The 23,865-nt window shown below is 40.2% G+C and overlaps 1 long non-coding RNA gene across 1 annotated transcript; it reads left to right on the forward strand.

Moving 5' to 3' along the window:
- Positions 1-695: 695 nt before the first annotated feature.
- Positions 696-5,254, forward strand: LOC311309956. Its single transcript, XR_014630480.1, has 9 exons — positions 696-738; positions 1,525-1,597; positions 1,876-1,927; positions 2,536-2,571; positions 2,863-2,914; positions 3,523-3,558; positions 3,847-3,898; positions 4,507-4,542; positions 4,834-5,254. It is a non-coding gene; the product is annotated as an uncharacterized lncRNA (long non-coding RNA).
- Positions 5,255-23,865: the final 18,611 nt, after the last annotated feature.

The following is a 23,865-nucleotide window of genomic DNA, read 5'->3' on the forward strand; positions in this document are numbered from 1 at the left end:
ATTTTTTTTCTTCTGGAGACTAAGGGAAGGTGGAGGCAGAGGGACACCGAAAGACAAAAGTCGATAAAATGGGAAAGCATGATTTAATCGCAACGCTCTGGATTCATCCACTCGCCGGGCTTTAAGGCGGAATCGCACCGCGGGGCGGGCCATGATTCATAAAATAAGTACGCCGTCAAAGCGCGTTGGGGTTGGAGAGTCTGGAGCCAAACTGCTTTGTGGGTCAACCTGATTTTTCCTCCGGCCCACCCCTGCTGTGGTTAATAACATTTATTCCAGAGACAGATGTTGCATGGGCATTAACAATGGAGCTATAATATACCCAGGGCATGAACCCCAAGGCTTTGCCGGGCATACTTACTTAGATTTTTCTCCCTATTCTAAAAAATTCTAATTTCTACTAAGAATTTACCCCGTCGTTCAAAGCAATGAGTATGCATAATTGGATATGCAAACAATCGAGACATGTTATGTCCCTATAACATGGATTTAAATGTAGGTAGCAAAATATCTATTTTGGTTTAGAAAGAAAAAAAAGTCAAGATGTTGAATGAACCAGGTAATTTATAGCCTATTGCGTGCACCCTGTTTTGTTGAACCTGCACCCTATTTTTGTTGAATCTGTGTTTCTGAATGTTCTTGTGAATTTCCGTGGTATATATGCGGAAGTTTCCCTCGCACAGTCCTTTTTGTTCAACGGAAGTAGCAGGGCAGAGCACGTTGGTAGCCTACACGAAGGTAAGAAAATATGAACGAGTTGTAATTCACTTTGCTAGCTAACGTTTCAAATACCAATGCATGTGGCTTAACAGTAGCCTATCTCATTAAAAAACTGCCTGAAGCCTGTCGGCTAACGTCAACTTCGATACCTCGTGCAGCAGACGAGTATGATTGTTCGAGATTGCGTTATAATGAATTATCCCGAACCTAAACTTGATTGAAACCTAAATCTGGACTTTCTTGCAATCCAGTGATATGAGCAGAATGTTAGAATTTTGTATTTTCAGGGGACAAACTATAGGCCTAACCTACCACAAGCAAAATGAGACAGATTAGTCCAAGCTGTGAGGTAGCCTAAAAGTTAGTAGGCCTACCTATGTAGTTCTCTATCCCTTTTACATCTTCAGATCTGTAGTAGCCTACTACATGTTGGGCTGTAATAGCCTACTAGTATTATCTAATTCTAGAACCTGATTCGTGTGAGACTTACAATTTTTCAACTAGTCCACTTGGAATAATGTATTTTCTTCTGTAGCCTACCTGTTAGTGTCAAATTTGAATTAAAAAGTAGGCTAATAGCCTAACTTTCTCGCCATGTGAGGTCACCCATGCTCTTTCATGAGTTTGTAATATTGCAGACGTCCCTATCCCAAACCTGATTCCTGTGTAATTGACAACACTGTCGGATCTGACTTGTGAAATGCAATTTTTCAGCTGGTCCACTTGAATACTATGCTATTGCCATGAGATTCATTAGGACCATCAAGTCAGTAATTTGCAATATTTTCTCTTCTGTTGGGCTAGGGTTAGGGTCATCTTCTGTTGGATGAAGATGGAAGCTTGGATGAAGCCTAATGTAAATGATGTCCAGACTGAGGCAAGTTAACCTCCACTTTACATATGCTCTGAAATGTAAATGTTGTGTGATAGAAATCAGCGATGGACAAGTGGCCATATTTGGCTGTTAAAGTTGAGGAACTTTGCTGGGCCTTATTAGTGGCAGACTGGTTGCATAAGTGATGAATCTATCCCGAACCTGATTTCATGTGAATGAAACCCTTTAAACGGATCTGACTTCTGATATGCAATTTGGTTAAAATCTCTTTGTGTTATTGGAAAGTGTTCAATATGCTAATGATGTGATTGTTTTTATAGGAGATGGTGACTGAGCAGAAAACGAAATGGATGAGGTTCCTCTCCCTCCATGGTATGTAAGAATGTAGCTTGAGTCGAGTAGTTTATTTCAGTTAGGTAAACGGTCCGTTTGCAAGTGTTGCACTTTCAGCACCCGACTGCCACTTTATTATTTTCATGCATTAGTCAGCGTGAATACGAAAAGATTTTGTCTTTAAATAGATTTTGTCCTGTCGCTGCACTTTTAATTGTATTTGTACGATTTATGTACGATTCATATTCATTTTAATCAGTATTTGTGAGATTAGTGGAGATAGAATTTGCAGTTTTTGATCTTTTAAAGTATTTTGTTCTGTACCCGTTTGTCTTCAAAATTATAGAATTTGTGAGATTGACACTGGAGATTTCCTGCTTGTATTTGTATTGAATAAAAAATCTCGCCTAGTGAGATCACCCTTTGTTCTTTCATGAGGTTGTAATATTGCATTAATGATGACCCTATCCCGAACCTGATTTCTGTTTGATTGATAACACTGTCGGATCTGACTTCTGAAATGCAATTTTTCAACTAGTCCACTTAAATACTAATGTACTAATGTATCAGGACCATCGGATCAGTTGCCTAGATTAGATTTTGTAATTTGCAATATGTTTGACAATGTTCTCTTCTGTATTTAACAGAATGAAGCCTAATGTAAATGATGTCCAGACTCTGAGGCAAGTTCACCTCCACTTCACATATGCTACATATCCTCTAATCTGAAATGTAAATGTTGTGTGATAGAAATCAGCGATGGACAAGTGGCCATATTTGGCTGTTAAAGTTGAGGAACTTTGCTGGGCCTTATTAGTGGCAGACTGGTTGCATAAGTGATGAATCTATCCCGAACCTGATTTCATGTGAATGAAACCCTTTAAACGGATCTGACTTCTGATATGCAATTTGGTTAAATCTCTTTGTGTTATTGGAAAGTGTTCAATATGCTAATGATGTGATTGTTTTTATAGGAGATGGTGACTGAGCAGAAAACGAAATGGATGAGGTTCCTCTCCCTCCATGGTATGTAAGAATGTAGCTTGAGTCGAGTAGTTTATTTCAGTTAGGTAAACGGTCCGTTTGCAAGTGTTGCACTTTCAGCACCCGACTGCCACTTTATTATTTTCATGCATTAGTCAGCGTGAATACGAAAAGATTTTGTCTTTAAATAGATTTTGTCCTGTCGCTGCACTTTTAATTGTATTTGTACGATTTATGTACGATTTATATTCATTTTAATCAGTATTTGTGAGATTAGTGGAGATAGAATTTGCAGTTTTTGATCTTGTAATGTATTTTGTTCTGTACCCGTTTGTCTTCAAAATTATAGAATTTGTGAGATTGACACTGGAGATTTCCTGCTTGTATTTGTATTGAATAAAAAATCTCGCCTAGTGAGATCGCCCTTTGTTCTTTCATGAGGTTGTAATATTGCATTAATGATGACCCTATCCCGAACCTGATTTCTGTGTGATTGATAACACTGTCGGATCTGACTTCTGAAATGCAATTTTTCAACTAGTCCACTTAAATACTAATGTACTAATGTATCAGGACCATCGGATCAGTTGCCTAGATTAGATTTTGTAATTTGCAATATGTTTGACAATGTTCTCTTCTGTATTTAACAGAATGAAGCCTAATGTAAATGATGTCCAGACTCTGAGGCAAGTTCACCTCCACTTCACATATGCTACATATGCTCTAATCTGAAATGTAAATGTGTGATAGAAATCAGCGATGGACAAGTGGCCATATTTGGCTGTTAAAGTTGAGGAACTTTGCTGGGCCTTATTAGTGGCAGACTGGTTGCATAAGTGATGAATCTATCCCGAACCTGATTTCATGTGAATGAAACCCTTTAAACGGATCTGACTTCTGATATGCAATTTGGTTAAATCTCTTTGTGTTATTGGAAAGTGTTCAATATGCTAATGATGTGATTGTTTTTATAGGAGATGGTGACTGAGCAGAAAACAAAATGGATGAGGTTCCTCTCCCTCCATGGTAAGTAAGAATGTAGCTTGAGTCGAGTAATTTATTTCAGTTAGGTAAAAGGTCCGTTTGCAAGTGTTGCACTTTCAGCACCCGACTGCCACTTTACTATTTTCATGCATTAGTCGGCGTGAATACGAAAAGATTTTGTCTTTAAATAGATTTTGTCCTGTTGCTGCACTTTTAATTGTATTTGTACGATTTATGTACGATTTATATTCATTTTAATCAGTATTTGTGAGATTAGTGGAGATAGAATTTGCAGTTTTTGATCTTGTAATGTATTTTGTTCTGTACCCGTTTGTCTTCAAAATTATAGAATTTGTGAGATTGACACTGGAGATTTCCTGCTTGTATTTGTATTGAATAAAAAATCTCGCCTAGTGAGATCACCCTTTGTTCTTTCATGAGGTTGTAATATTGCATTAATGATGACCCTATCCCGAACCTGATTTCTGTGTGATTGATAACACTGTCGGATCTGACTTCTGAAATGCAATTTTTCAACTAGTCCACTTAAATACTAATGTACTAATGTATCAGGACCATCGGATCAGTTGCCTAGATTAGATTTTGTAATTTGCAATATGTTTGACAATGTTCTCTTCTGTATTCAACAGAATGAAGCCTAATGTAAATGATGTCCAGACTCTGAGGCAAGTTCACCTCCACTTCACATATGCTACATATCCTCTAATCTGAAATGTAAATGTTGTGTGATAGAAATCAGCGATGGACAAGTGGCCATATTTGGCTGTTAAAGTTGAGGAACTATGCTGGGCCTTATTAGTGGCAGACTGGTTGCATAAGTGATGAATCTATCCCGAACCTGATTTCATGTGAATGAAACCCTTTAAACGGATCTGACTTCTGATGTGCAATTTGGTTAAATCTCTTTGTGTTATTGGAAAGTGTTCAATATGCTAATGATGTGATTGTTTTTATAGGAGATGGTGACTGAGCAGAAAACGAAATGGATGAGGTTCCTCTCCCTCCATGGTATGTAAGAATGTAGCTTGAGTCGAGTAGTTTATTTCAGTTAGGTAAACGGTCCGTTTGCAAGTGTTGCACTTTCAGCGCCTGACGTCCATTTTACTATTTTAATGCATTAGTCAGCGTGAAGACGAAAAGATTTTGTCTTTAAATAGATTGTCCTGTCGCTGCAATTTTAATTGTATTTGTAAGATTTATATTCATTTTAATCAGTATTTGTAAGATTAGGGGAGAGAATTTGTTGTTTTTGATCTTGTAATGTATTTTGTTCTGTACCTGTTTGTCTTCAAAATTATAGAATCTTTGAGATTGACATTGGAGATTTCCTGGTACATTTGTATTGAATAAATAAATAAAAGCTTTCTCGTAATGTGAGATCACTCTTGTTTCTATGTTCTTTCATGAGGTTGTGATATTGCATTAAGGACAACCCTAACCGAACTGATTCCTGTGTGATTGATAACATTGTCAGGACTGACTAGTGAAATACACATTTTCAACTAGTTACTGGTTAAATAAAGGTAACATCAAATTATTTTATGTTCAGCATCCAAATCACAGTAAGATGACATTATTATGCTGCTGGTACTTTTCCATCCAGGATGTGACATTCCCAATTGAACAAAACCTGCATAACCCTATTTATCACTACATGGAGAACCTGATTACAGACATGAGCTATAGTATCACCATAACTATCATGCTTCACAACCTGACTTAAAATGACAATGGAGATCCTTAGATGATCAATGAATTATGTAAAAACATGTATGATGTATCATAAGAAACATGGAAAGGGCACCCTGCTGTGATCTCAGAGGACCCTCTTGCTCGGCTAATGACTCACTAGTGACCACAGCCTCAATGTTTCCCACTTTGAGCTCCCAGTCCTTTGAATTCCCATCCCTCTGCATGATTAATGAGCTGCTTTGTTGTGTACGCTACTGCTGTCAATGTCACTTTGAATCCTGGGAGATGAAAAGGAGAGGTGCAGACACGCTGCTCTTGTACTGCTAATTTTATCTCCAAGCAGCTGGAACTGTAGTGCTCATCAGGGCCTGGCATATGCAGGCTGGATGTTGGAATACATTTCTGGAGGACATGGACTATCAAAGGTGCCAGAGTCTACCCCCCCCCCCACACACACACACACAAAGAGTAACATCAGACAACATCAAAATAGGTGGTCCCCTCCATGACCCTAGCAACTACTTTGGAAGTAGTCCTCACAGATGTTTTTTTTCTCTCTGCTTTTTATGCCATGCATCACAGCTGGGTGTTTTAAATTTCCTTCACTGTTTGCATAATGTTTTCTATTCAGCAGAACCGTGTAGCAGCACCTCATTACCGAACCATATTTGTCTGTTGAATAGACATAACTGATCATGGACAAGTGGGAGGAGAATAAGACCACCCAAAAACTTTGAGAGAGAGCAGTTCATCACGTATTGAGGCCACTGTGCTGACACCTTGTAATGAGAAAACCCAGCCACCCAAACAGGATTTACTTACAGCTAACCGTTATGAAGTAGAATATTCATTATATCAATGGCTTTTTGATTTGCTTGTGTCCAGTCCATAGCCAATTGAAGTGCCTTAATTACAACATATCTTTCTTGAGTAGATTGAACAAATCAATGATTGGATGTGCCATAACTTTCTTCAACTAAACAAAAATAAAACTGAAGTAATTGTCTTTGAATCCAAAGAAGATCGATTAAAAGTCAGCGCTCAACTCCAATCAGCAATGCTAAAAACCACAAAGGAAAGCCAGAAATCTTGGTGTAGTCATGGACTCAGACCTGAATTTCAACAGTCCCATTAAGACAATTACAGTCAGCCTACTATCACCTGAAGAATATATAAAGGATTAATGGATATATGTCTCAGCAGGATTTGGAAAAAACATGCATTTATCTTCAGTAGACTCTACTGCTGTAACAGTGTGTTTACAGGTCTCTAAAAAATTGATCAGAGCTCTGCTGCTCGAGTCCTCACTAAAATTAAGAAAGTGGATCACATCACTCCAGTTCTGAGGTCCTTATACTGGCTTCCTGTCTGTCAAACGATTAACTTTAAAATACTGCTGTTGATTTATAAAGCACGGAATGGTTTAGGGCCAAAATATATTTCTGATCTGCTTTTACGTTATGAACCATCCAGACCTCTCAGGTCATCTGGCACAGGTCTGCTTTCTGTCCCCAGAGTTAAAACAAAACATGGAGAAGCACCGTTGAGTTTTTATGCTCCACATATCTGGAACAAACATCCAGAAAACTGCAGGTCTGCTGCAACTCTCAGTTCTTATAAATCAAGACTGAAGACTTTTCTTTTTCCTGCTGCTTTTTATTAAATCAAAGAATTATTAATTCATACATTGCACTGTAACTTTTATTCCTGTATTTTTTTCCCCAGCATTTTGTTTTCAATTTCCTTTTTCTGCATTTTGTTTTATATGACCTTTTATGTGTTTCTTGCACTTTGTCTTGATGCTTTTAATGTCTCATGTAAAGCACTTTGAATTGCCTTGCTGCTGAAATGTGCTATACAAATAAACTTGCCTTGCCTTTCTTTCAGCGAGTGGCTATTTGTTTTCCGAGTCCCAGTGTATGTTTTACAAGAACAGAACCAAATTGAGTTGTAGACATGATATCAGGGGACTCTTCAGGACTGTTTTACTACATGCAAATCACTCAAAGACTATCTGTCAAATATTCAGTCTGCAGGTGATTGTTTGCCTGATGGGGAGTAAATCAATCGACTCTAGTCAAGTCTATAGTCTTTTGACTGCTGCCCATCTTCTTCTGTTCATAATCCTTTTCTGTGAGAACAGCAAAGGATGCCCTGCAGGGTGCCCTAAATAGCAGTGAAAACTATCGCCTACACTTCCACTTCTGGGCTCCCAGTGATCCAATCTGATATTTAACCCTGCAGAGCTGCATATTGTTGAGTGCAGCAGCAAGCTGCCAGTCAGCGTGACAGCATCCTCTGCTTCAGACAAGCAGTAATAAATGGAGACCTGCGGGGCAGCAGCTTAGAAGATGCCACACAGGTGGGAGGATAGGGAGATGTCTGTCTCACTGCCTTAGTCAGTGGACTATTTGGGCACATAAAAAAAAAAGACTGACTATTTAATGAGAGGTTTTGGCAGGCCTGACAAATATCTCTTCAAAGACACCTAATGGGCTATTGGGCCTGCACAACACTTCTTGTGGTACTTACCTGTCACATAAATGCATCACATGAGATAATTTGATGATTCCGGGTGATGCAGTAGACAACACCACAGGATGACACATCTCCATCTCAATGGTACTTATGTGATGTTCAGTTTCACTGTGATCATTCCAGATGTCTATGCCTAGGTGCAAGTCAATGCTTTAATGCGTCTCGTTAGTTTTGTAATGGGAGCAGAGCTTGATAAGGAAGATTTCTGCACTGCTTCTTTTAGTGTGATAATCAGCTTATACTCTCCAGTGGCTGCCATACTGAATTGGCACCCAAATGCATGTTGCACAATAGCTTAGAATTGGATGGCAGCACATCCATACAGCATGTGTCACTGATCAAAGAGGTATAGTTATATGTATAGGTATATATAATATGTGTGATCCAAGGCACATGGTTTGCTCAGTAATGGCACCTGTGGAGGTTGTGCTCCCTGTTCTGTTTATTGCAATAGTGTGCGTGACACCTGGGTCTGGGATGTCTATTAGCATAAATGTATTAATAGCAGGCAAACATGTCAGGGAATGTGAATGCTAGCTCTCAGGAAAACATGCAGCTTCACAGTGAATGAGAGAAGCCCCTTGCCCTCAGCACCTCCTCATCTTACCCCCTCCCCCATACTCTCTCTTTCATTTTCAGTCAACTGGAACATACAATATAACTCCACCGAGAGGGCCATATAGCACTTGGGGCTCATTTGGACACACTGGTCTCAAACATACCCTTGCTATCTTAGTAGGAAGCTGAGAGTGGCATGCATCTCCTCCTTCTTTACAGAGTGGCTGTTTATAGTGTCATCACAACATTTGGTCAGGTTTGGCCTGTTTCCTTTATTTGCTGTGTCTATAAATGTGCACGACTTGTTTATGAGCCCGAGTATGCGTGGGAGCGAAGTGTATCGTTCTGCTCTCACAGGTACAGAGAAACTGTCGCTTTGTTCTGACACCTGGAGAAATTACAGCACGGAGTCCTTTCAAGAAAGACCTTAAAACCCACCTCTTCATAAAAGCTTTCTGTTGACCGTTCTCCCATGTCATCTTCATCTTTTATGTGCCATGTAATGCTTGCTTCATGTTTTTATTATTATTATTGTATTATTATTATTGTATCTTTTTTATTATTGTATTACCAATATTGTACTAATGTGTTGGATGTGACTTGGTTGTGGATGTATTGGATGTGTAATGATGTGGAGCCTGGATGAATGTACTACATTGTTGTTTTTAACCTCTGTTTTATAGCACTTTGAGATTTCTCGGAATGTAAAGCGCACTACAAATAAAATGTATTATTATTATTATATGGTCTAATGATGTGGACTCACTGTACAATAAGAAGAGAAAGAGTGGCAGTTGATCTTCCAGAGGTGCTGCCTGAAACAGAAATGGCTGAGCAGGTAAACAGTAGATGTCACATTGGTCCTCATAAACCTTTTCAAATAAGAGATGCCTATTATTTCTTCCTATAGTGAATGTCCTATTTCATGACAGCTTTCCACACTTCTTGAGGCTATTTAGCTGCATGTGCATCTCCACATGAAACTAGCTAGTAACGAGGTCATATTGGTGAGTTTGTAAACAGGTGGTTGGTGGTTTTCATTTGGATCCGGTTTGCAAACTGTAGTCAACACAGCCAATAAAGATACCTAGATAAATGAAAGACATAAATACATATAACTACAGCAGATGTCATCATAAAGTTGTAGTGAACTTTAAGCACTAAGAGTCCATCAATCCTTTCTTAAAATGTGTCTGCAATATGCAATATGTGGCAACCCCCCGGAGGCAACTGAGGGGAGACCAACAAACCTCCAAACAGCAGTAGCATGCACAGAGACCTGGGAGACGGCTTGCAGTTTACTATTGCTTGGCCTTTTAATAAATAACTTAACAATTGAAATGGTTCTCAAACAAAATTATGTTAAACATGAGGCAGCTCCTTTAGCTGTCTCTCTTCCCTCCAGCTCTTCTGTGCATCCACAGTCCTTCCCTGGCTGACTACTAATTCAGGTGCATGGGATCAGCCCAGTGCAATCAGTCTCCCAATTCCCAGCCTGATGGGTTATGTGGTCCCAGGGTGGATTCCCATTTTGGGGAGCCTGTAGTCTAGGTTAGCATCCATCTTGTGGCGCAGGCGGCCATTTTGGGGAATGACGGCTCTGGATTGCCACAACTAGCATCTAGATTCATGATATTTCTATGGTCTCATATGGTCCCTCACAAATTGTCCCTCACCACTTTATTTGCACAATCTGCTGTGCTCAGGGTTTTCAATAAAGATCTACAATGAGAGCTGTGTGGCATACTTAGTAGCTAGTGTTGTGTGCTTTGTTCAGAAATAAAATTAGTGACAACCAAGACTTTGAATGTACACAAGCAAATTAATTACAAATAAACAAATTAACTGATGGAGCCGAGCCGATAGGGCATAGCTATTATTTCAACTAAACCTTATCTATTCCTGCTAATCTGCAGTCATAGTAAAACCTCATTACTGTCACCACCAAAACCATACAATCTGAGGGAAATATGCATAAACATTTATTAAATTGCAATCCCAATTTTGTTGGAAATCCCTATTTTAGAATTATTAACTAATTAAGTGAAACATACATGTTCAGCAATTCCAGTAATTCAAATGAGAGTTTCTTGGGAATGTTAAGACCTTCTCTGTTTTGTATGGTAGAGAGCAATTGTGGCCATCATACAGAATCTCCCTCCACCCAGGGATGTGGCTACATCATTTTAAAGCCTCTGAGACATCAAACACTTGCTGTCTCGTGTGCACCATCTTCTTTAACATCAAAATAATGGTGTCATTCTAAAAGTGTGAATTCTAACAAACTGGTTCTTGAACATCAATTGGTAGAATATGCTCTTGGACAATATCGCTTGGTATACTGGATTTTAAGCTTCTCCATGAGGTCAATCAAAAATAGTTTTGTAGTACAGTATGGAGGGTGGTACTGATGTATGCTGCAATTTGACGAGTTAACTTTATTTATCTGAGATCAAGGAAGAGCTGTTAAGCCTGCTTGTTTTCTATATATTTGAGAATGCCTAGCCCTTGGCGAAAGAGTGTGTGTACACAGTGTGCATCTTAATTGTGCTTAACACAGAAGTATAGGTGAATCAACAAAAAACACATAAAAAACTGTAGTCTCACCTTGGAATAGCAACGGGGCATATCTCCGGCCAACACAGGAGACAGAGAAAGAGGAGGATAAACAATGGGGGTCTCTATTATTCTTTGTTCTGAGTCACATAATGTAGTAATACACTTTTTGTATAGCTCTTTTCAAAACAGGTTTACTCAAGACTCAAGATCTGTTTATATGACATACTAGGAATTTGACTAGGGCTAAGGCATACACTGTACACGACACAGGACAGGGTGCAAGGATTGGACAGGACAGTGCAAAGATATTACAGTGCAAAATAGTACAGAAAGCAGTGCAAATACAAAATTCCAAAGAACAGTGCAACATAATACAGTGCAATGTACAAATTACAACAGCTGATCAGCACAGTACTTCAGCATGGAGGGGGAGACAGAATCTAGTCTGGCCGCTTTCTGGGGGTTCTATCCCTTGATCAGGGGGTTCACATCCTTCTCTAGGATGGTGAGAGGCTGTGTTGCAGTGGGTGGGGAGGGGAGCTGTGTAGTTGTAGAGGGGGCTGGGTTCATGCAACTGTTGGGTGTGGGGGGTTGTTGTTTTTCAAACCTGCAGTACAATTCGTTCAGGTCATTGGCTAGGTGTGAGTCGTCAGTGGCCTGGGTGGATCTCGGTTTGTAGTTTGTAATCTGTCTGAGGCCTTTCCAGACAGAAGATGCATTACCATCTGAGAATTGGTGTTGGAGTTTCTCAGAGTAGCGTTGTTTAGCCTCCTTCACTGCCTTGCTAAACCTGTACTTGGCCTCTTTGAACCCACTCCTACATCCTTCCTCTTTCTCCAGCCTTCACTTCCTGAGTCTGGCTGTGAACTAGGGCTTGTCATTGTTGTATATGATCTTGGTGCGGGTTGGAACGGGTGGATTTCTCCTTAGATTCGTCGGTCCACATCTTGTATGCCCTGACGACAGGTTTGGAGAGTTTCAGCTTCTGCCTGTATTTAGGGATCAAGTGGACGATGGCGTGGTCCGAGTGGCCCGGCGCAGCATGGGAGATGCCGTGGTAGGCCTTGGATAGTGTGGTGTAATAGTGGTCCAGAGTGTTCTCCTCCCTGTTTGGGCATTTTATCTGCTGGCGGTATTTGGGGAGTTCATAATTGAGATTAGCTCTGTTAAAGTCACGTCATGTTTGTGGGTTTCTACCATGCATGTTTGGATCCAAACCCTGTGTCTCTAGTGCCTCCACATAGGAAGCTGTCTTCCCTCAAAATGTTATTCTAATTTGTGGATCCACCCCGTGATTCGGATCCGGTCTGAAATGTAATGGGTTCTAAGTTGGCCAATGCTACACCCCTCCACCGTTTCATTAAAATCAGTATGGTAGTTTTTGCATAATCCTGCTAACAAATAAATAAGCGAATGCCAAAAAAAACACTGGAGTTTCTCGGAGTAAAAGACTGTCATCGCTGTTCTTCCGACTATCACTGTTGTTGATGTATATTTTGTCACTATTATTATTATTAGTTTACCATCACTCTTATGTATTTATGTTAATTTCTGTATGTTATTTTTGAGTTCTTTATAACACTCTTTGGCTATCATTAGGTGGAGACTCCACATAAGCCCACTGGGTTTTTTGCCTCTCCCTGCACAGTTTATTCATTGTGTTCTCTGTCAATTTAGTACTTTAAAAAATTTGTGCGAATATAAAAATAAATAAAAACTCAACTCACATTTAGAGATCTACATAATCAGTTACTGATTTTGTTTAAGAATATCCTGAGAGAGCGCAAATGTACCTTAAATATAGATTGTATTACAGTAAATGTTTTTTTTTCTCTGTGGAGGACCAGGCAGAATAAGTGGGCAATTCATGAACATGGGCTGCTAAGAAGCTGTTAATATCATCCATCCATGAAGATAACTTGTTTTGTCAATGACAAATGAACAGATTGACAAAATCTTTCTCAGATTTTAACAGATTTACAAGCTTTCCATTTTTTCAAAACCCCATATCTGTCTGATTTATAATCCAGTGTTTTGTGGTCCAGGAGTTTGACTCGCTCTCTTAGATAGTATTTTTATTGCAATGTCAAAAATTGATTGTCTCATTCCCATTTTGTTCTGACAAGCTTCAGAATTACAATAATTTATGTGAGGATTTTAGATTCAAAAGTGCTCTCAAATCTCACAGAACAGCTTATCTTCTTTTAACAATGTCCTCTCAGTCCTCTATTCAATCCCCTCCTCAGTCCTCTCCTCAGTCCTCTCCATGCTATGAGTGGTTGGCTACAAAGCTCAGGGACAGGATTCAGAGGGACAAATGTTAAAAACAACAGATTAGACCTAGCCTTGTGAGACCATTCAGATCTGAGTCTGGCAAAGCTTATTAGAGATCAGTTTATGCTAGATCAGAAAACGATCTACCTAATCAGTGTTCTGTGAGGAAATAGTTGAAGCCCGTGAGAAACGGTGATGGTTCATCCAATCTCCTGCAAGGTAGTTTTGAAAGTGCCTTTCCTTTTCCAAACAGTTTCCAACAAAGCCTTCCCAGATGGTCGAGTGAAACAAACCATCTGGCGTGTCAGGTAAGATTAGACCTTCTGATCAATATTAAATCCTACTTTGAAGAAGAGATCTCATAATTTCACACCATCATGTAGAATCAGTAATGACATATCTTAACGACCGTGTCTTCTCATGTAAACCTGCCAACATTGCTGACTATTCTCAATTCATCATGGCATCATGCAGTAACAGATCCCACTGCTGTGTCAAATGTTTATATGAGCAGCATTAAAGCTAGTTAGTATACAATTACCCTGAACATCTGTCTTTAAACGGGGTGGCACGTAGCTCAGGAGGTAGAACGGCCAGCTGGAGATTGCATGGTTTCCGGTTTGATCCCAGTTCTTTGTGCCAAAGTGTCCTTGAGCAAGATACTGAACCCCTAAATCGCTCACATGGTGCAGTACCTAATACTGGTGCAGTGGTGCAGTACATAATACTGTTGCCTCACAGCAAGAAGGTCTCTGGGCCTTTCTGTTAGATTGAGTTTGCATGTTCTCCCTGTGTTCGCAAGGGAATTCCTCCCAAAGAACCCAAAACGAAAAAAAATTCTGAAGAACAAATGCTCAGTCCCTGTCCAAGACCTGGACTGAGCACTTGGACTTGGTCCCCGGGCGCCATGAACGATGGCTGCCCACTGCTCCTGGCTGCCCCTGGAGGAGGACGGCTTGGATGGAAGAAAAGTAGGGAATAATTTCCACCAACGACGCTTGAAAAATTGCATGTGTGGCTGAATAAAGACCCCCCCTCTCGGGTCCTATAATTTATTCATACATCTATAAAGAACTTTCTTAGCAGCAGCCAGGAAATCTGAAAAGCAGATAAGATACAGTAAGAGATACCTGCAAATATGCAGTAAGAGATACCTGCAAAACTGCTGAAATTAACTTTTTGATGAATTTTTTTTCACTCCTTTAGATAACTTTTAGTTATCAACATAAGATGAAAATTTGCTACAAGAAACTATCACCAGAGTGACGCCTTAAGGTTCTCTGCTGGATTTCCAAACTCAGCAGATCCCATGCATGGAACCTGGGTAGCAGATAGAGGAGCATGAGAGCAGAGGAGGAGGTGGGGAGGGAGTGTGTTGCAAAAGCAGAGCACACACAGGGGTGACAGGTAGATCAGTTGCTTTGAGGTAATTTTCCTTGGGAGTTTAAAGCGATGTGTTTTTCATGTTCTCTTGTTACCTTGATGACATCAACCACTACACCTTCCAGCCTTAATCTGTTCCATATGTGCCATAAGAGTCCAGCACACATCTGCATTAATACTACTTTTCTGTATTATTACAGCTGTTGGTATTATGATCCAGATCTGATTTAATAAATATCTGTATTACACCTTTGTGAGCATCCACATTCTTCCTCACATCTTGAAATCCTTAAATATTAGAAATCATCATTAGATGAGTGGAGGAGGAGTTGTGATGTGGTCTTCCTGCTCCCAAACTTAAGTTATCTAACTTCAGTGAAATCAACTGACTCAAATTGATTGGCACGCATCACTTTCAGGTTTCATGCCCTCTCCTCTTTGCACTCAGTCAGATCTTTATATTTGGTAGGCTGTTGCCTCCCTCTCCAGGTCTCCAGAGATGGAATAGGTAATCAAACTGATGGCACATTTCTCTGAGGCGCAGGCTTGCACTCCCAGTGGGTTTCTCACAGTATGCCAAACATGAGAAAACTCCACAGACCTGACAGATTATGGCTCTAATTATCATCCTGGGCCTGTTACCACAGACACAGCGGGTGTGATCAACTTTATCTGTGCCAGACCGCCATCCACACGCCCCACAGACACACACACAGGTCTAGACATGGCAGCTGTGTGATACCAATGTCAGCGTCAATCTGCCACCTGCCAGGCCTTCTGTTCATGAGCAGAGAGAGCTCCAGTTAGAGGGCTTGGAGCCAGTTTGGAGCGTTGTTGCAGTAGACAGTTACCCAACAACACCTTTTACTGTATAAACCCAGGTGTCCACCATTTCCTCATTCCCCTGCTCCACTGTGATGTCAAATTAGGTCTATATGTAATGTAACATGGGGTGGGGGCTTCTTAAATACAGGCTAGCTTCTCAGTGGAAAATGACTCAGCTCAGATATGTTGGCTTTTCAGTAAAGCTGAAAGATAGCATTCTTCTGCCTGATTATCTGCAGTGTTGAGGCTCAACAGCCATGATATGTTATTCTCCATTACTCTGAGAAGAGGGTGAACTAGTCCCCTATTTACCTATTCAAATGTTTTATATTTATCTCTTCATACATCCTACAATTTTAACCATATTCATTTAAGCAATTTATGGAAGTGAATTGTCAAATGACTCTGAGCCTTTTTAAAATGTGCTTAGAAAAAAAATGTAGTATGTTCATGAATATCATCTTTTAAACAACATTTGGGAGATTTGGGAGATTTAACCAAGATGACCAAAGCTGTGAAATAATGTCTAAGAGATGAGAAAGGAGAAACATGTGGGAGATGTGGTGTGACCGTGAAGTCACTCATCTTTCTGGGGATGGCTGGACCCAGAGGACCCCTGCAGTGAAACAACATCACAGAGCACAGCTACTGTATTCTGTCATACATCATTTGCCCACAGTCCATTAACAAGAACAGGGAGGTCACATAGCAAGACTTTTTCCTTGGCATCTTTTCAGCACTGTTCACATAAAAAGACCTTAAGTACATATCACTCGTCTCCTAGCATGCAAGCAATTATGACTTGCTAAAATAAAGTCTATAAAAAAAGAAATAGGTCGGGCTGCCAAAGCAATGAGTCTGATTTCAACAGTAATTTAGAGGGCAAATTGATTCATATAGGGCACAGAAAAACAAAGAAGCATACTCCTCCTCATAAACATCAAAACCCACCAGTCTTGTTTATTTATTTATTTATTTTTGTTAGGCAAACACCACCTACTGAGTAACAATAGAGTAGAGCTCCATGGTTAAATCCTCAATTTTTCCCATCGAATCAGGTCACTGATTAATTAAACTTAAATATATTTTCCAAATAATCAATATATCAAATTATCTTGACAGGAAGCATGCCCTCACTAGAGACACCAATGAGATTGAAATTATGAAATGTCTCCAGATATTTTACACCGTGTTAGAAACCATCCAAACTCCACCTGAGGTCATCTGATGTTCCTTCATTCATCTCATTAGCTCAAAGGGCAATGTTTCCATGATGCTGTGTTCATCCATATGCTTGGCTTTGTCTCCCTGTCATCGCAGCTACAGGACTTTTGGCAGCATACTGTGATGTGAGATGAACTCTCAATGAAACATTATGAACAAATATGAATTTGAGGATATTCAATGCAGCATTAATGTTCCTTAATATGTATGTAATGTATATGCGACCATTTTGCAATATGTATAAAATATACTCGGTCTAAGGAACAAAAACAGATACTGCACAGTTTATCATCAGTAAACATCAGTATCATCATTATCTTTATGATTAGCTGGTGCAAAAATACAGCAGTGAAAGGATGGAATTTTGTTCTGTGGCAGATGTATCAAGGCAGAATCGTATTTCACATCCAGCCACACTGTTTTGCACAGATACGCTCTTAATGCCCACTCCTTCATAGTGGAGGAACCAAACCCCCAAAATTAGGACATACCCCTACCCAGGGTAGAACAAAACCTGACCTTGTTTTTTCATATCTTTAAGATGTCCCCTTCATGAAATGTATTGTCAGAAGTTTTACTTTTACTGCAAAAGCATTTATCCATGAAGTGATTCACCACATATAGGCAAAAGAAAGTGCAAAAAAAAAGCCTACCCTGAAAGAGGGAGTTCCAAGTTAATAATTTGTAATTTTCTACCTGCTGCTTGTTTTTACATCATACTTGCACAGAGGGTCTAGAGGTAGTGTCCCTACATCCCAAATCAACCAGGATGCCAATATTTGGTTCTATTGTGAATCAGCAGCCTTTTATATAAAGCCTTATATTGGCGGAAATAGCAAAAAGTTAATTATTTTGAGGATTATTCACTTGTAATCCTGGTTCTACTCTTCTATCAGGGGTAGAACCAAACCTGACCTTGTTTATTAAAAACTTCATGAAATGAATGATCAAACTTTTTACTTTTAATACAAAAGTCATGAAATTCCTCAATAAATTGATTCACCACATTTGCAAAAAAGTGAAGCAATGTCCAGAAAAGTATGGGTCAAGTGCATGCAGCAGAATACACTAGCTATTATGTGCCATATCTAATGAGAAATAAAATCAAACAATTAGTTTAATATCAGTTTCATTTAATATATTGTTTACAATATTTCCTCAAACTGGGCTTTAAATTACAAATACCAGAAAAGTACTGATATTAACACGTACATCCTTGCCTTCGGTCTCATGAAGCAGTAAAATTGTGAGAATTTGTAGGAATTTTAAAGTGTGAAGGAAAACTGACCAATTGCAGAGCGTGACAGGGTTTGCTAGGGGAGGGATGAGCTGGCAGATAAAATATTTTAAATACCCCCAATTATGGTGCCACTGCACCCTCTGTCCCTCAGCCAGAGTGCTGGTTTCACACTTAAGCTATGTTCCAGATGGCATCATTAACTTGGATTAGGCCTCAGCTGCACAGTGCCAGACATTTAAAGGAGACTGTTAACAGTGCAAAGCAGAGGTTGTGATGATTAAACCCTGGGTATTCCATTAGAGTAAGTAAAAGAACCTCAAGCTTTTGTTTAAGTACTTTGTGGTCCATAGGGCAGGAGCCTATCTCCTGATTACTTACCACATAGCCTACGAGTACATCTCCTGGATATGGCGCTAGTATGTCACAGAGACTTAGGCTACCCCAATCCCATCCAACCCTTCATGCTGAGTGCCAAACAGGGAGGCATTGGGTACCATTATATATAATCTTTGATAAGACTCAGCCAGGGATCGACCCCAACCTCCCAGTAACCCCCAACCTCACAGTCTCAGGGCAGACACTCTAACCACAAGGCCACTGAGCTGGTTCCATTAGAAGTGGCACAAAAACAGCAAGGTTTTTACTTCCCCCAGATTATGAGCAATGGTTGTGGGTTCTCTACTTGGAAGTCTTTTTTTTTGTATCATTACAGGAATCCTATGAAGTGACTGGTAGTGGTAGATCGCTGTGTTGGAGATAAAAGCATGTTATCTTGAAATAAGTCTCTGCACATGCCATTTTTTCCAGCACACTGAGCTGACCTGTAGCCCTCTCTTGCAAACAGTTATCATTGATTGTACAGAGAATTCTGTCCAACTTTATACATTTAGTCATACCAGATACCATCACTTCAGGTCTCAGGGATGGATAACTCAAGGTAATTGGGCACACTGGTTCTCTGTAGCACTGGTTCCTCAAGGTATTTTGTATTTATATTTTTGTTGTTTGTGTTGTTTACGCAGGTCTTAAAGGCACTTCCTGTATAAGATTTTTTTAAAAGACAGATCAGGGATCAGAGCTGCAGTTTAGTGCCGCTGTAACTGCTGTTGATTTCCAACTATGATAACATTTTATTACATTCTGTGCACAGAATTCTGTCCAACATCATGGGACAGTTAGAATTGATAATGTCATCATTAAAATGCAATGCAGAGAAGATGGTTCATCCAGTAGCCTAATTATTTCTTATCTTCCTTTTCAGATCTGTTTCATAAATATAATAATTTTTATCTTACTCTCCTTTATTACGTTTGTGAGCGTAGCCTAATCAGATACCCCCAGCAACTGATATGCTTTATCATACTAATATGAACATTGTCTTCAAACATAGTGAATATAATTTGCCTCAGGCTATAGGCCTACCTGACGGGTTGGTTTGCATCTAGCAGAAAGTGCCCCCTAGTGTTACAATAAAATGTAATTTCAGTGTGACAAGCTTGATAGAGGGACGGACGGCAGCCAAGAAGGGTCTGCACAGCTCCGGCTGAACGCGTTAGAGTGGTTTAGGGACGCTCTTCAGTGTGCATTTTTAAAACAGTTATATCAGTGCACTCACATTTCCAAGGGCTATGGAGTGGATTATTGTTCCCAGATTCTGTTCACCTTCAAAGAATCTTCCGTGCACAAATGTGAAGACACCTGGTGAACTGTTCCAGCGCATGCACCCGAGACCAACGCTCAAAAATGTATCGGGCAATTTACACTCAACATCCATTTAAATAAACAAAGATATTCTTCCCTTTCTTTTCATCACCTGGAAACGATGACACTCAGAAAGATTTAGAAGAGAACAGACGGTAAGTGATGCCTATAAGACTTGATAACTGAAGCGCCTGCAAAGCGCTTTGTACAGCAGGCTGTATGCTTCTAATTTAGTGATAGACCGTAGGCTACATTAAAGTAACTTAACATTCTGTCGGTCATGCAAGACAAACATATAACATAATTATATGGTGCAAATTGTTCCCCATTTTTACAAGTGAGTTAGTAGTTATGGCAAGATCGTGTATTCCCAAAAAGCCTAGTTATTGGAAAAGCATTATTTTGCCAAATGCTGGAAACAGTAATAACAAACTCAGTAAATGATAACAAATCCACGCCTATATAATTTACTTATTGAATGTTGATATGTACTAGGCCTATATTTGTAAGGAGGAGTTCCCTTCAGTGTGATCAACTGAAATGTAAGCTGAGCTGCTTAGTCATTCTGAAAGATAATTAGCCTAGGTGTAGGCCTAATAGCTAACATTTAATGTCATGTTCACTACTCGTTCCTAAAATTATGTAGGTCTGTTTTTCGTTTGTGTGCGCGCGCACGCGCGTGCATGAGAGAGAGAGACTACCTCTTATTAGAACACCTTAAGGGAGTAGTTTGGTATCTAGCATTCAGCCCTATAAGGTTATGTATGATGATATACAACGATCCATATCAAATTTTTGATGAATTGTGCACTCTTGAGATATTAGGCTATTGCTCATTGCTCATATCACAGCTAAGTACACAATGGATCCCTATAGAGGGGGGGCCCATAGAGATCCATTGTGTACTTAGCTGTAACATGAGCAATGCACACTAATACAATGCATCCGGAAAGTGATATCCCTTGACTTTTCCCACATTTTGTTATGTTACAATTTTTTGCAAATGTATTAAAAAATAAAACACTCACATATCACATTGTGCATATGTATTTACACCCTTTACTCCATACTTTGTTGATGCACCTTTGGTAGCAGTTACAGCCTCAAATCTTCAAGCTTGGCACACATATTTTGGGGCAGTTTCTCCCATTCTTCTTTGCAGATCCTCTCAAGATTCATCAGGTTGGATCGGGAGCGTCGGTGCACAACCGTTTTCGGATCTCTCCAGAGATGTTCAATCGGGTTCAAGTCTGGGCTCTGGCTGGGCCACTCAAGGACATTCACAGACTTGTCCCGAAGCCTCTCCGTTGTTTTCTTGGCTGTGTGCTTCGGGTCGTTGTCCTGTTGGAAGGTGAACCTTCACCCCAGTCTGAGGTCCAGAGCGCTCTGGAGTAGGTTTTCGTCAAGGATCTCTCTGTACATTGCTGCATTCATCTTTCCCTCGATCCTGACTAGTCTCTCAGATCCTGCCACTGAAAAACATCCTCACAGCATAATGCTGCCATCACCATGCTTCACTGTAGGGATGGTATTGGCCCGGTGATGAATTGTGCCTGGTTTCCTCCAAACATGATGCTTGGCATTTAGGCCAAAGAGTTCAATCTTGGTTTCATCAGACCAGATAATTTTGTTTCTCATGGTCTGAGAGTCTTTTAGGTGCCTTTTGGCAAACTCAAAGTGGGCTGTCATGTGCCTTTTACTGTGGCTTCCGTCTGGCCACTCTTCCATAAAGTCCTGAGTGGTGCAGAGATGGTTGTCCTTCTGGAGGGTTCTCCCATCTCCACAGAGGAATGCTCTGTCAGAGTGACTATCGGGTTCTTGGTCACCTCCCTGACCAAGGCCCTTCTCCCCCAATTGCTCAGTTTGGCTGGGTGGCCAGCTCTACGAAGAGTCCTGACGGTTCGAAGCTTCTTCCATTTACGAATGATGGAGACCACTGTGCTCGTTGGGACCTTCAATGCTGCAGAATTTTTTTGTACCCTTTCCCAGATCTGTGCCACAATACAAGCCTGCCTCGGAGGTCTACAGACAATTCTTTTGACTTAATGGCTTAGTTTGTGCTCTTTTTTGTGATCAAATGTTTATTTATTTTCGTTTAAAGCACAAAACAACAAATCAGAACAAGGTACCATCTTGCTATTAACGCCGCCAACAACCATACAACCATATCCAATCACACAAATACATTACAATATGAGATCACACCACAATTACCATGTAATAACCTACTGTAGGTACCAGGGACATCGAAAACAAGTCGGGACCCAAAACGTTCTTCCGACTGGATTTGGCAAAAGTTTGCTGAACGCTGATTGGCTGAAGGTGTTAAATGTGATTTCTTTTTTTTTTTTTTATACATTTGCAAAAAAATAAAACTTTTTTCACTTTGTGATAATTATCCGTTGAATATTGAGGGAAAATAATTATTGAATCCATTTTGGAATGAGGCTGTAACATAACAAAATGTGGAAAAAGTGACGGGATATGAATACTTTACAGATGCACTGTGTCTCAAGATTGCACAGTTCATCAACATTTTTATATGGACCATTGTATCTATGAACATAGATAACTTTATAACAGGGCTTATGATGCTAAACTACTCCTTTAATTGTGTTTTCACGCCTCAAACCTCACCTGCCCTCCCACCTGCCCTCCCACCCGCTTCACAGCATTCCCTGAAGAATGGAAGGGCAGAATGCTGTGCAGATTAATTTGTGTGATTACATCTCTTTAGTCAAGTGTTCCATTACTGGAATGGCTTCGCCATCCTGATCACGTGAGCTCACATTCTGTTTCTCTCCACAGATCAGTCTGGTCATGTTCCAATTCGACTGAGTTCCACCCGGCTTTACATTATCACAACCCTCTGTTACCCTCAAATCATTTATGTTCAACTTGTTGAAATCGTTTCATTTTGTGGTCATAAGCTAACAACATTACTGCCTGTGATTCTTGTTAGTGATGAGTCCAAAAGTATTTGGACACATTTCTGCACAAATACCTCACACGCTTTCCATATTCATGCTGGAAATCTCAATTCAAAGAACACTGCACCGAGATGGATGATTAATGTCATGCAGCTTTTAACTGAGGAATCATATGATTTATGGCAACAGAAATCTATGTTTTTCATAACCATAGCCTACATATTTTCAAACAAATTAAATTATACAAACTCATGATAACCTATACTTAAAAATATTGAAACCAACATAACTATAGGCTACTTGTGCAATGTGTAACATGAACATTAAGGTTGCTTGTTTATTGGCCATTCTTCAGATAACTCCATGTTTCACATTACAACAATATGAACTGTATGTAATTCCCTTAGGTCTGCAGAAGTGCAGCTTTACAGAAAGGGGGCATAAAGGGCTCAACATGTCTGCCAGAGAGCCCTTGTGCATTTCACGATTTGACAATGGGACAGCCCTAAGCCCTCAAGCACTTAGTTGGAAAACGCCTCAAAGTCTGTGAGTCCGTAAGGATGGACATTGGGACTGGGCAAATCATCTGCTTTGTCTCGCTAGTGTACAGGGTCGGGTTGTTGTCTTGACACCATGTTATTAAATCTGACACCTCCTGGGGGAAGGCCGATTCAGACGAGTCATTGGGGGAGATCCGGCCTATCACAGTGGTCTTCCGCAAACTCGGTGATTCGATTGCTGCTGTGCTTGGCTGAGCAGTTGTGGGTGTATAGTGAATACAGCCTGGGGCTCAAGCAGCTGCCTTGTGGGGCACCGGTACTGATGTTCAGTGTGGATGAGGTTTTGCTGCCTATTCTCACCTCCTGTGGTCTGTCCGTGAGGAAGTCCAGTTGCATAGGGAGCTGCTCAGGCCTACACCTCTCAGCTCTTCGGGACCAGGTTGATGGGGCATATAGTATTGAAGGCATAACTGTAGTCAATAGCATCCTGATGTGTTTTTCTTGTCCAGGTGCTCCAGTGCGAAGTGTAGGGCCAGTGCGATGGCATCATCCACAGACCTGTTG

The sequence above is a fragment of the Borostomias antarcticus genome (genome assembly GCF_949987555.1).
Source record: "Borostomias antarcticus genome assembly, chromosome: 6".
Lineage (NCBI taxonomy): Eukaryota > Metazoa > Chordata > Actinopteri > Stomiiformes > Stomiidae > Borostomias > Borostomias antarcticus.